Raw genomic sequence first — 13,991 nt, forward strand, 5'->3', positions numbered from 1 at the left:
ATGGAGGCGACAGAGCAGACGCATCACTAGGACGAATTAAAGGGGGCAATAGCAGAAATGTGTTTTCCTCTGGTCTCATTGTATCTGGGTTGCACCAGGGCTGCTGCCCTGGTGGGGCCTCTGGGGTCCTTCTTTTTTTGCTTACCTCTTCTAGAAATTCCTCTGCAGACTCGACTGGAGGTGAGTTTTTGAGATTATTCCACACCCAGTAACACTGACAACTGAGATTAGCTCTCATCATCCCTTTTTCAACAACTGCTTCACACCCCTAATTTCTGCTCCTCATGATTAATCTCTTGGCACAGGGGATTTTCTATCTATGAAAATCTTCAGTCCAGTCGTTGACTCAGCAGGGATCTAGCACAGGTGGCCTCAGGTGAAGGGCGACACAAACCAGACCAGTCCAGAGGGCTCTGAGGAAGTCCTCTGTTGGGACTGAAGCCACCCACTCTCAGGACTGAACATGGGACTGTGCACAGCAGGGACCCCGCGTGCTTGTCTCTTCACAATTGTCTGTCATCCTCCTCCTTCGCTGCATGGGGTTCGCTGCATTTCCACACGCTTCAAACTGATGCTTCCCATGATGCCTGACTCGAGTGCTAAGAGGATCCCTCTGCTCTGCCGTCCTTCTGAACGCAGTTCTCACGTAGGAATCTGAAGTCTGTCCTGCCCCTTCTGTGGTCTGTAGTCATACGCACAGAGCATAACGTTCGTGAAGGGCAGTGGCTGCGAGGGTAGGAGAGAGCAGGGGGCGGAGCAACTCCCCATGGAGATAAGGGTGTTGGGAGGGTCTGGGAGACAGCTCATACTAAGTGTGCCAGAGAGAGATCCTCTTCCTATGAGGATGCTTGTTGAGTCTTGGCTCTGGTTCTTCGGACTGCAGGAGTCCAGAGCATTGTTCTGGACAGCAGACTGATTTCAGCGTCCTGCTTACTTTGTGGGCTGTAGATAAAAGATCAACAAGCTTTGTTGCTGCCGCCGCCGCCGCTGCTGTTCTGTAATCACTCCTGAGAACATTACCACCACCATCTAGCCTGTCCCGTGTTCTCGCCCACCCCACTCTTGACATCATGACTTGCTAACATATCACCTCAGCATGACATAGAAGCATGAAACTGGCAATGTATCTGCTCAGGAACAGGTGTTAGGTATGGCGACATTGTCACTGCCACCTGTTAGTCCAGTGCCCTTCCCTCGCCTGTCCCACTCCTATCTGACTGTACAGTTCATTTATTAAGGGATTTAACGTAGAAAGCTTTCTTCTAAATTAATCTTGTGAAGGTTTTGGTTGTGTGCTGTATAGGGACCTCAAGCAATGGAAAACTCTAGAAGGCAAAGTAACTGATGTGCCTGCCTGTTTACACCCTCTTGTCATTGTTCTTGCCCTATATCAATAATATTCACTGCTAGCATGCATTATAACATTATTAATATATATTATAACAATGCATGCATCATTAATATGAATGAATACTAATATACATTATTAATATATGCAATTGGTGCATTGTTACATAGTAACACACATTGTTAATATATACACATGCCTCATACACATATATGACAGAATTACCTTCTCAACTTGTTAATATGTCACATGGTAGTTTTGAATTAACAAAGCTTCATGCATCTTCTGTTAGCCATGCATGGGAAGGCACAGAGAAGGCGCTGTATGACATGAATCCGTGAGGCACGGATGGTTTTCTTTCTTATTTCTTGGAGCTTTCTCATCTGCCGGTGCTTCAGTCTTATTGGGGGCTCATTTCCTCTAGCTTTGTAAAGGTTAGAATGGGTTCATCATAAGAGTCCTGCTAAAAATCCCTAGGACAAACTTGTTTAGAGTGTTTTAGGAGTGTGAAGTGTGTGTGTGTGTGTGTGTGTGTGTGTGTGTGTGTCTGCCTGCCTGCCTGCCTGTCTGTTTGCTGTCTGTCTGTCTATGTCTGTGGCTATCCTAAGTTATCTTGGGATTCACAGTATTCCTATGTTAGACTCAGAATTACAGATGCATTCTCCTATATCTAAAATAATTCCTTTATTTTAAAATGACTTAAGTACCTCTTCCATGACTGGCTAAAGCTTAGGATGTACAAGTTAACTGGCACAAAACGGAAATGTTACATATTAATCAGTAAATGTAGAAATCCCAGATGCTGGTCTTCGCCAGACCTTCATAGCTGGAAGGTAAGTACAAGTTGAACCACTGTAGTGCCTAAGTTAGAAACACAACCTTGGGATTCACGGCCAGTTTTCCACTGTCTGCTTCTCACACCGCTGCACATGGAAGAGTCCCCAGAGCAGTGTACCTGCCTGTCCCCAGTGACAAGGGACTGTCTTCTTTCTTTGTGTGCAAGGACAGTTGGTGCATTTGAAGACATGGTAAACATGCAGGTCATGTGCTTCCTGGGGTGGAGCAAAGTCAGATCCTGGACAGTCATGGATTTGGTCTGAAGAGCAGCGGAACAGAAGAGGCTGAATTCCACTTTCTTCTTTGTGTCTGTCTCTTCCATTGGATTCTGTTCCCAAACTCTGTACACTTGTGAGGAATCTGACTCAAAGGTGGTAACATCATTTTGAACCGCCGAGGAAGAGATTTTACAAGGTTTGTGTTAAGGAGGAGTCCCAGCCCAGCTTCCTGCCAGGCCTTGGCTTCTGGAGTTTCAGTTTTCTTTTGCTGTAAAGGAAGGAGGTCAGAAAGAGTCAAATCCCTGTTTTAAAAACCATGTTTCCATCTAACACAAGTTTACTTAGGAGACACCTGGACACGAATGTCAGTGTAGACTTAGAGCAGATAAAGAAGACACAGCAAAGGCCTTACAGTTGCCTCTAGGGAGCCCATTGATGTTACAAATTCAGTTACTGACTTGCAGACTGTTTGGCCCTTGCTGAAACTGCATATTTTACAGGGAAGTTGTTTTCTCCAGAGGGAAGTCAGGTGAGATCTGGAGGGAGCACACACACCCTTCATGAAGTCTCCCAGGACTTTTATCTTTACCTAACCTTGTCTTTGTTGAGGAAACATTTTAGTAGCTCTTTTTAGCTTGTGTCCTCATATGGGAAGGAAAGAGAACACAGGGATAATGAGATTATTTCTGAACTTTGAGGCCTAAACAGAGTCGGCTCGAAGATGCTTTGAATGGATAGATGCATAAGCAACTCCAGTTTGAAGGCTGTACTGCGATTCATGCATTTTACATAGTCCACTGTGCTTAGGCACTGATTTAACCATCACAAGACAACACTCCTCTCCTCTGTCCTTCATGCCTGTGGCTTGACTTTTACTCTGAAGAAATTTTTTTTGTTGCTCCCAAAAGTCCTGATTGTTTATAATTGGGACCCAAAAGAAGTCTAAAGAAATCTTCACAATTGCCTGTGTGTTTTTGGCATTTTGATAGAGCAGTTTAAAATCAGGCAATCAGCATGTGGAGAACTCCTGTATTTCCATTAAGAATAATAGCAGTCTGTCTTCCTCTCACATCACTGGTACCTGGAATGAGAGCATTGACTGGAGGTGGTAAAGAAAGCTTGTTTCACGAAGGATGCTGAAGTGAACTGCCAAGGGTAAGAAAGTTCTAGTTATCCCGCTGATTAGAAGTTTCTATTTTACCTATTTCTCAATGTCTCTCATGATGTTCCCTTCAGGAAGATTTAGGGATTTCAGCACTTTTCCAAGGTTTAGTGAGGAGAAGCAACAAAGAAAACCCGAGTAAAAACACACACCAGTGTGGGAGGCTTCAGCAAGAACTTGTCAATTTCTTTTAGAGACAGGTACACTTCCGAATTGCATGCTTTCATCTATTTTATTTATTTATTGTAAATTTCAACAGGTCAGTAGAATGTTTGATGTGGGAGCAGAGCTGACCCCAGAGTCTTGGATCATTTAGGGCAAAACCCATATGTGTCCAGTGATGTGAGAAATCAGGAAAAATGTCTGTATTTAAGGAGGACACAGCAAAGTGAGGCTGTGGTCCGGATTCGAGTCTTACCACTTCTCAGGCACCCGCCAGTTGCCATTTCTCCTCTGAGATTTGGGTGTGGTTTTCCATAAGCAGGGACAGTTTTCTTTCTTGCCCCCCCCCCCCCCGAGCTACAAATGTTGGCTTGCAGCAGGTGGCTTACTGGCTTTGTGTTGCCACAAACAACATTACAGAACTCTGGGATTTAAGAGTGTACGGGCACAGAAAGCTTGACTTACCCTAAGAGCTTTTATTTGTAGGGACTAAGAGATTGTGGCATGAACAGCATGGTTGGAGGTTAGAAAGCAGGGTAAAGTTTAGGGATTATTTTATGGCGGGAGCCCTGGAGGTGTCAAACCTGGTTGTCTCTTTTTAAATGGGTGTGAGCATGTGTTTATGTGTATGTGTGTGTGTGTGTGTGTGTGTGTGTGTGTGTGTGTGTGTGGTGTATGTGTGTGTGAGTGTGTGTGTGTGAGTGAGTGTGTGTGTGTGAGTGTGAGTGTGTGTGTGTGTGAGTGTGTGAGCATGTGTGTGTGAGTGTGTGTGTGAGTGTGTGTGTTGGTACAGACATGCAGCAGTGTGTGTGGAGAGGTCAGAGGGTAGATGAGAGTCTGTCTTCACTTACACACAATCACCTCTCACCTCTTTAGAGTCAGGCTATCTTGCTCTCTGCTGTGATGTCCTGGCCAGTTGGCCCAGGAACTTCTGGGGATCCTCCTCCTTGTCCCACCTGGCCTTCAAGGTCCAAGGACGACCCTGCGATACTGCTTTTAGGACTTATGTGTCTTGGGCTGAAACTCAGGTGCTTACATGCCTGTGTCCTGCACTGTACCATAAAGTTATCTCCCTAGCTCCTAACGTATTAACCTGGTCATTAACCTGGTCAGTTCAAGTAGTTTTAATATTTTAGATAAATGACATACAAACTTGATAAAATTTAAGTCACTGAGATGGCCATGCTGAGAAAAATCACATGATACCTTTTGGGGTAACTCTTTCCAGCCTTTTATTTGGGGGTAGTTGTTTTTGGTTTGTGGACTGTTGCTGTTGATAAGAACTGTTACAAGTTGCTGTCTGTTGTGTCTGAGTTCTAATTTGTTTTATAAACCAACTGGAAGGTTATAGCTTTTCAGAGCTTTGGGTTTCAAGGTTTTTTTTTTTTTTTTTTTTTTTAAAGAAACAAATGAAGCAAAACAATTCACAATGAACACAGACTCTAGTCACCCTGTGGCTATCTTGTTGGAGGTAAACAGTTAATTAGTCTTTCCTGCCTTCTCCACAGACTTTACTTTGGAGACAGCACTAAGGTCTTTGCACCTTTTATCTCATCACTTCTGCCTGACTAAGGTCCGTAGAATTCTTGCCTGTCACAGGTGTGAAAATTCAGTAGTAAAAATGCTCCCTGAGAGTACCACGAATACGAGTTACCCTTTACCACAGTCTTTCGGTGGCTGGGCAGTCACCATGCGCTGTGAGTTGTGTTGATCGTGCTGAGTGCTGTGGGGGCAGCAGGCCAGCATATGTGTCTTCAGATTGTTCAAGTGTGTGTTTGACAGGTGTGCAATGTGTGCAAAGCTTGTGGGACAGAATGTGTGTGTCCTAAGAAGACTCAATTTTCTATTGACTTGTCGTGAGTTATAATTCACAAATGTTTGGTTCAATTTACTGAACACTGAGTTTGTTCATTTGTCTCATTTTAGAAGGTCACAGAAGATGTTTGGAGTTTGAAATGTGAATTTGTATTAATTCTGTACAATAGCTAACTATAGACTATACATATACATATATATAGATTTAAGGGAAACTGGAGCTGGGAAAATATTTCTGACACTTTAAAGATTTTTTTTCAGAAATATCAGTTTTAATTTTTCTCCAGCTTGGAGTCTCCTGATCATTTCTTGTCTTTTTTATGTTCTCAGCATACGGAGCAGACAGTGAAGAAATTCACACTAGCTAAGCTGCGGCCGTTCTCTCTCTTTCGCTGGGACTTACTGCTCATGCTCAACTTTCATGGGAGTCTGGTGTGGGGTTTTTTGTTTTTGTTTTTGTTTTTTTTTTTTTTTGTTTTTTTTTTTTTTTTTTTTTTTTTTTGCTTCTGCCCAGGGAAAGCAGACATAACCCACAGCATGGGAATTAATCAGAGGCTTGGAACTATGTGCAGCCAAGTTACCATAGAACATTTGAGATGGAGTTGAGTAAGATTCCAAGTACCAAAAAGGGTGAAGAAAGGCTGGAGATACGGTTCAGTGATTATTTACTGACCTTGGGAGGGACTGAGGTAGCTTCCCATTACCCACATGGCAGCCCACAAAGGCTTGTACTTCTGGTTTCAGCAATTTGTTGCCCTCTTTTGGTCTCCTAAGGCACCTGCATTCATGTGGTTAACTCACTACAAACACAGTGCATTGTACACCCTGTTGGAAGATGGCTCAACGTTGTATTCCTAGCAAATGGTGCACACTTTTGGAGAACAGCCAAGAAGCACTATGAGCCATAATTATCCCTGACTCAGTTATGAGTGGGACCTACCTTCACACACAAGAGGATGCTGCTTCCTCTGGGTTGAGCTTTCAGTTGGAGGGTGTAAGCCACCTTGTTCTGATGGTATTCTTGAGGCTGTGCGAAATCAGAAGGGACAGGTTGTATTTTAGAGAAGAAGGCCTTGTTAAGTGTGTGAGCTTTTCAAGTATGAAAAATGAGACCCAGATGAAAACCCCAACACTGCCGTGGCCCACGGTCCTCTTCTTGTTTCTGTGCTGACTTGTCCAAGTTCCCCTTCCACTACATGCTTCCTGTGTGGACTTTTATCACACAGCTTTACTGAATTTGTTTATTGGTTGTGAAAGTGTTTTGATGGCATCTGAAGCAGTTTCTGTACTTACAAGTATACCACCTGCAAGGAGAGATGATTTTACTCCTTTCAAGTATGGACAGAGTTTCTGTTTCTGTCCTGATGCCTTACTCTGCTTGGAACTTACAGTGACACACAAAATGAAAGTGGTTGTTTGGCAAAGAGTGAAATCTTTGTCTAATTCGGAAAAAGCCTTAACTATTCACCACTGAGTCAACTTTATGTGCACCGACTAGTTACAAGTGACCTTTATTCTATTGAGTTCTATCCCTTATGTATATAATTTGTTGAGAATTTTATTCTTACTGTGAAAGTATATACATTATTTAAATTAGATTTATACATTTATTAAATATTTCTCATGGCTGTTTTAGCTCTTTTGTAGCCCAGGCTGGCCTTGAACTTGTGACATTCCCTCAGCCCCAGGAATGGTGTCAATTTATGTGCATTCACACATGTTCACTTGAGTATATGATTTCTGAAACTTTATTTGATTACAGTAGTGCTGTGACTGTATTGACGTTCAAATATTGAAGTTTGTGTGTCCCTGTGATAAATGTCACGTGACCAGGGCATATGATCCTTTTAATGTTCTTTAGACTCAGTTTGCTTGTACTTTGCTGAGGGTTTCCCATTCATGTCCGCCACGACTATTGGGCTGCGATGTTCTTTTTTTCATGGTAATGTGGTCTGCCTTTGGTATCACGTGGTCTGCCTTTGGTCACGAGTTTCCACTTCAGCATTTTGAAAGCTTCTGAGCAGCAAGCTTTAATTCTTTTATTTTTTGATTCTATTTATCTGTTTCTATTCATCTGTTTATTTTGTAGAATTTGTCCTTGAATCTATTTGATTCAGGATCTTTCCTTGCTGGGAGGTTTCCCACCCCCATTTTCAAATCTGGCTGGGGATTTGTCAAATTTGTCTGTGATTTCTATCAGTTATCTGTTATTTCCACCTGTAGGGTAGCCTGGCCTCGATCTCCTAGCAATTCTCCTGCCTCAGTGCCACCACAGAGGTTGAGATTTGATCACGATTCGATCTGTTGTTTCTCTGCCAGGTTTCACTGTTCCTGGTCGCTGTTCATCAGTTGAGTTATTCCGTAAAGCCAGCCATTTGCACGAGCTTAGATGTAAATAGTTGTTTGTAGTCTGCTGTGAATCTTTGTATTTCTGTAGTGTGAAACACATTTCTTCTTTTAATTGGGATTTATTGTGGTTCTTGTCGACAAAGTTAATTTGATCCGTGGTTATCATTTTGCTATTGTTTGAATACATTAACTCTTAGCTTTATTTATTTTTCTGTTTTCCTAGTATCTTTCATTTATTTTCCATTTAACCTTTATTATTTCCTTCTTACTACAAAATTGGGCCTAGTTCCTTTTTTAAGCTCTGTGTTGTATAATATTTCTCTTGTGTGTGTGATGAAGGTATTTATTACTGTCTACTGTCTTCCTCGCCTGCTTTGCTTGTATCCCAGAGGTTTGGGAATTCTGCTTCCACAACCATTTATGGGAAGATATATTTGTGCAGTTTCTTCTTTAGCCCACTGAGCTTCTAGGGTGTGTTGCTTGTCTCATAAGAACGTTGCAGGTATTCCCTTGTTGCTGATATTGTTACTGAACTTGACTGATTTCCATCTTTTTATGTTAAGTCTTGTTTAACAGCCTGACATGCACACATCCTGTGTGTGTCTGTGTGTCTGTGTGTGTATGTGTGTATGAATGTATGTGTGTGTGTGTGTGTGTGTGTGTGTGTGTGTGTGTGTGTGTGTGCATGAACGTACATCTGTGTGTATGTGACCAAGCCAGCTCAGTCAGTCAATAGGTCTCCAGTGCAGGAGTGAGGATTAAAAAGAAAAAGACAATTAGACAACACTGAAGCATGACCCCAGCCAGTTCTGAGGTTGAGGTGGGTTTATTTATTTTCCTAATCATCTTTTATACCATTTTAATCACAGGCAAGTAATAAGGTCAGTTCTAGATTAAGGGAACAAGCCAGACAATAAACACAAATAGTCAAGGAACAAACAAGCGAGGCAATAAGCAAAGTCTCACATCACTGTGTCCATATCTGAGTCTACTTGCTTTGTATATGCATTCAATTTCTGAGTTAAGTTACTTCCTACAGGAAATTTCCTATGGGATTATGTCCAAGGCTATACCATAAAGCCGAACCAACATGCTACATAAGCATGAACTGGATAGGGATGGCACCAATAGACACGCCAAAGAAGATGAGGAAGGCCGTGGATGCTTCAGCCCCACACAAGAGCTACAGACCAGGAAAAAGTACTGAGGTTCCCAGTGTAAACATGAAAAAAGTAACCAATAGTGAGGACTCAGTGGGGCCATTTAGATGTTCTTCCTACTGTCCATCATTCTCTTCCTACTGTCTGTCATCCCCTCTTCCTACTGTCCATCACCCCCTCCTCCTACTGTCCATCATCCCCTCTTCCTACTGTCCATCATTCTCTTCCTACTGTCTGTCATTCTCTTCCTACCGTCTATCATCCCCTCTTCCTACTGTTCATCACCCCCTCCTCCTACTGTCCATCATTCTCTTCCTACTGTCCATCACCCCCTCTTCCTACTGTCTGTCATCCCCTCTTCCTACTGTCCATCATCCCCTCTTCCTACTGTCTGTCATTCCCCTCTTCCTACTGTTCATCACCCCCTCCTCCTACTGTCCATCACCCCCCCTCCTACTGTCCACCATCCCCTCTTCCTACTGTCCATCATCCCCTCTTCCTACAGTCTGTCATTTCTTCTTCCTACTGTCCATCATCCCCTCTTCCTACTGTCCATCATCCCCTCTTCCTACTGTCCATCATCCTCTCTTCCTACAGTCTGTCATTTCTTCTTCCTACTGTCCATCATCCCCTCTTCCTACTGTCCATCATCCCCTCTTCCTACTGTCCATCATCCTCTCTTCCTACAGTCTGTCATTTCTTCTTCCTACTGTCCATCATCCCCTCTTCCTACTGTCCATCATTCCTTCCCTCCTCTCACCATCTTCTCCTCCAGTTCCATGTCCTGATTCAATTCCTGTCTGTTCTTACTGACTACACATTTTCTTGGCTGTTGCTGTGAGTCTCACACAAAACACCCAGACTTGTAACTTATTTTGAGCATCAACTGCTCTGATTTTGATCAGCTCTGATCAAAATAAAATTTATGTTGTTCTGTTTCCCTTCAGCCCCATTTTGTGTTATTGACACCATGACTTGCAGCTTAAAATAATTTGGTTAGACTCTGTTAGTTGTACATATTAGTTGATGGTTCTTATGGGGTTCTTCCCAGCATGCACACAGCGCCCTGATCTGGTAAGAACCTCTCTTTATCTACTCTCTTCCTTACATGCCTCCCAACCTTGAGTGAGCATCTGCCTTCTCTTCTCATGGTGCTATTGATTTTGCTATGTTAAAATGTACTTCTCCCTGTGTAGTATGCCACATTCAGCTTTCCATTCCTTGATGGGAGAATTTGATCCTGTGTTTTAACTGTGATTTATGTTATGGCAATTGTGGCAAGGCAGTTGTCTCTTTGGGATGTGAATTTCATTCCCTTTGGAGATATAGCTAGAAATGTTCCTAAGTTATGGCCTTGTTTAACCCATTAAAGTTGCAGCTCCTAATAATCACCATATTGTATAACACTATTCCTATGAAGTAACAAATGATCATCTAGTCACAGATAAGGAAGTGATGACACATCAGAATATGGATACCATAGTTAAGCTTGGTGAACCCGTGAGTCATACTGGTGTTACTCAATGGCGTATGGCTGAGGGATGCTTACAGGAGCAGAGGTGCCTAAACACAGCTGCATTGCCAAAGCCCGCCCCAGCAAGGTGGTAATGACTCATGCAAACCGGAACCCGGGAGCCCAGCATGACCTACAACAGCTCAGGCACCTCGGGAAGCGATGACAGACCTCCCAACTCCCATGCGTTTAGTTTGCCCACCACTGAACTTCTCATAAAGGGATCATTTGCTGTGAGTTCCTGCTGAGCACTTCCACTGTGCGCATGTCTGCGGTGCTCCTGTGGCTACGTGCTGAGGACATTACCATTGTTGCACACTGTTGCTTGTCCTACTGGATCCTGTAATATACCCAGTCTTCTCTTGCTGAGCATCTTCTTCTTCAGAGCGTTTAGTGACCCGCCATTGAGATTGCAGAGCCCTGACCTCCTGTGCTCTTCTGCCCTGGTTTTTGTCCTGGAATTTTTGTCTGACCTTTGGTGTGTACCCTAAGCTCACGAGGAAGCCTTCAATCTGTACACCTAGTCTCTGCAGTCAGCTTGGAGCATGTTAATCATAGTTATTTTCAGTGCTCTCTGCTATTGGCTCAAATATACACATTAATAATAGTATATTTTCGTTTTAGGTTGTATTATCTTATACTTACACCAGTATTTGTGACTGGCTCAAAGAGATTGCACATAAAAATCATGGCAGCTGTATGTTTTCGAAATTGCTATATTCCCCTAGAGAAGGCTTTCTGTTTCCTTAGCAAAATGGAAACATCCGGCCATTGACCTCCATAATTATTTCATTAAAGCTTCCAGGCATTTGGTTTAATCTAATAAATGATTATATGTTTGGGGCGAAGGGCTTCATTTTGGTTCCGGCATCTCTCAATATTGCCCATTTCTATCATGATCATTTTGCTTTGCACAAATGTAACTAGTAAAATGAGGTAAATCAGCAATTTTGTCTCTCTGAGGTTCTACTTCTTAGAAACCAAAATGTAACCTTATCTAATTATTGCTGTAATACGTCTCTGATGTCTTTGTCAGTTTAGAACTTAATTTACCTTTTACTGTCATTGAAGGTGCGTATTCCTAACATTGATTTTTATCTGTTAGTGTGCCTGGGATACTTGTGTGAATGCATACTGTGTTTTTTACCGAGTGTGATGATTTGCATGTGCTTGGCCCAGGTAGTGGTACTATTAGGAAGTATGGCCTTGTTAGAGTAGGCATGCCACTGCTGGTGTGGGCTTTAAGACCCTCATCTCCAGTGGAGGAGTCAGAGAAAGGACTGAAGGAGCTGAAGGGGTTTGCAATCCCATAAGAAGAACAATACTAACCAACCAGATCTCCCGGGGACTAAACCAAAGAGCACACATGGATGGACCCAAGACTACAGCTGTATATGTAGCAGAGGATGGCCTTGTTGGGCATCAATGGGAGGAGGAGCCCTTGGTTCTGTTAAGGTTCAAAGCTCCAGTGTAGGGGAATGTCAGGGTGGGGAGGTGGGAGGAGGATTGTTGTGAGTGGGTGGATGGGGGAACACCCTCATAGAAGCAAAAAACGTTATGGAGGGGAAACCACAAAAGCAGATAACATGTGAAATGTAAATAGAATATATCCAATAAGAGAAGAAGTATAGGATTATAAAAAACAATACAAAACAAAACAAAAAACCCTCCTCCTAGCTGCCTGGAAGTCAGTATTCTGCTAGCAGCCTTCAGATAAAGATGTAAAACTCTCATCTTTTCCTGTACCATGCTTGTCAGAAGCTGCCATGCTCCTGTGTTGATGATAATGGACTGACCCTCTGAACCTGTAAGCCAGTCCCAATTAAATGTTGTCCTTATAAGAGTTGCTTTGGTCATGGTGTCTGTTCATAACAGTAAAACCCAAACTAAGATACTGAGTCTATACTATTGCCATAAAATACTGCCCCAATCAGACATCCCTCACAGACATTTAACTGAGAAACCTGAATGCCTTTTAGAAGATGTGATGTCACAGATTGGGCCTGGGACTATTTAACATCTTTCAAGCGTACAGTCACCAGGTCTGATCTTATCGATGAATGTGCATCATCATGAACCATGGAGCATATGTACACGGGACCATACATGGCCAATAACATATTAACTCAAAATAAATGGTTAGAGTTTATTTTTTATTACTTTATGTGTATTGCCTACATGTATGTGTGTGTCTGTGTGTCTGTGTGCCACATGTGTGCAGTACCTGCATTAGCCAGAAGAGGGACTCATATGTCCTGGAACAGGAGACACAGATTGTTGGCATCAAACCCACATCCTTGGGAGGGGCCAGCACTCTAACCACTAGGCCACAATTCCAGCCCCACTGTAGGTGCTCCTGAAGATGCGTTATTAACTCTAGAGAAGTGAAATCACTTTATCTTTCAGATCTGTGTGTGGAGAAATCATCTGTGTATGAGAAACCAGTATTTTATCTGGAACAGCAATTATTTTCTGAGAGGTTTGATTCCTTAGAAAGACAAATTCTGAAGAGAAAAGTAAAATGTTCATGGTTCAAGAAAAGTTGTATGTGTCCTTTTACTGTGTCGCCTGGTACACAGTCCCCTTTTTTGTCTTTTCCCCGTGTGCAAAGGGTTACCACTGAAGTAAAGAACTAATTTAAGTAATTGTACTTGGTTAATAATATTCATCCCCTAGTTCTTTCCCCACTCTCCTCTCACACCCCCTGCTTCCTGTTCTCTGCCTGAATGGTATTCTTTTGGCTCTCATGACATATGTACAAAGCATCTTTCTCCACATTAGCTGTTCCCATTCCCCTTCCTTTTAGATGTCTTGCTTTCTGCTCAAAGTACCTCCCCTTTTTCCCCACATGATTGGAGTGTGTTTATGTGTGTGATTTGGTATGTGTGTGGGGGAGTGTTTGTGTGTGTGGGTTTGTTTTGTGTGTGTGCTATGGTGTGTGTGTTTGTGTATGTAGTGTGTGTATGTTCATATGTGTGGTGTATATCGGTGGTGTAGTATACATGTGTAGTATATGTAGTGTGTGGTGTGTGTGTGGTGTGGTAAGCACGTGTGGTATATGTAGTGTGGTGCGTGTGTTGTATTTATGTTTGTGTTGTGTTGTGTGTGTTGTGTTGTGTGTATGGTATGTGTTTGTGGTGTGTATGTGTGTAGTGTGGTATGTATAGTGAGTGGTATGTAGGTAGTGGGTACTGTATGTGTGGTATGTATGGTGTGTGTTTGGTGTGGTATCTGGTATGTTGTGTGTTGTGAATATGTTGTGTGTGTGGTGTGTGTGTGATGGGTGTGGTGTGTGGTTTATATATGTGTTGTGTGTGAGTGTGTTGTTTATATGGTGTGTGTGTTTGTGGTGTGTATGTGTGTGTGTGGTATGGTATATATATGTAGAGGGTACTGTGTGTGTCCTGTATATGGTGGGTATGTGGTG

At 42.7% G+C, this 13,991-nt stretch overlaps 1 protein-coding gene across 1 annotated transcript in view; it reads left to right on the forward strand.

Annotated features, from left to right (window-relative positions):
• The window catches only part of L3MBTL4 (L3MBTL histone methyl-lysine binding protein 4), a gene marked incomplete at both ends in the record, with an annotated part of 378,564 nt that overhangs the window by 14,639 nt on the left and 349,934 nt on the right, over window positions 1-13,991 (forward strand).

This window comes from Micromys minutus, assembly GCF_963924665.1.
Source record: "Micromys minutus genome assembly, chromosome: 23".
In the NCBI taxonomy this organism is placed as follows: domain Eukaryota; kingdom Metazoa; phylum Chordata; class Mammalia; order Rodentia; family Muridae; genus Micromys; species Micromys minutus.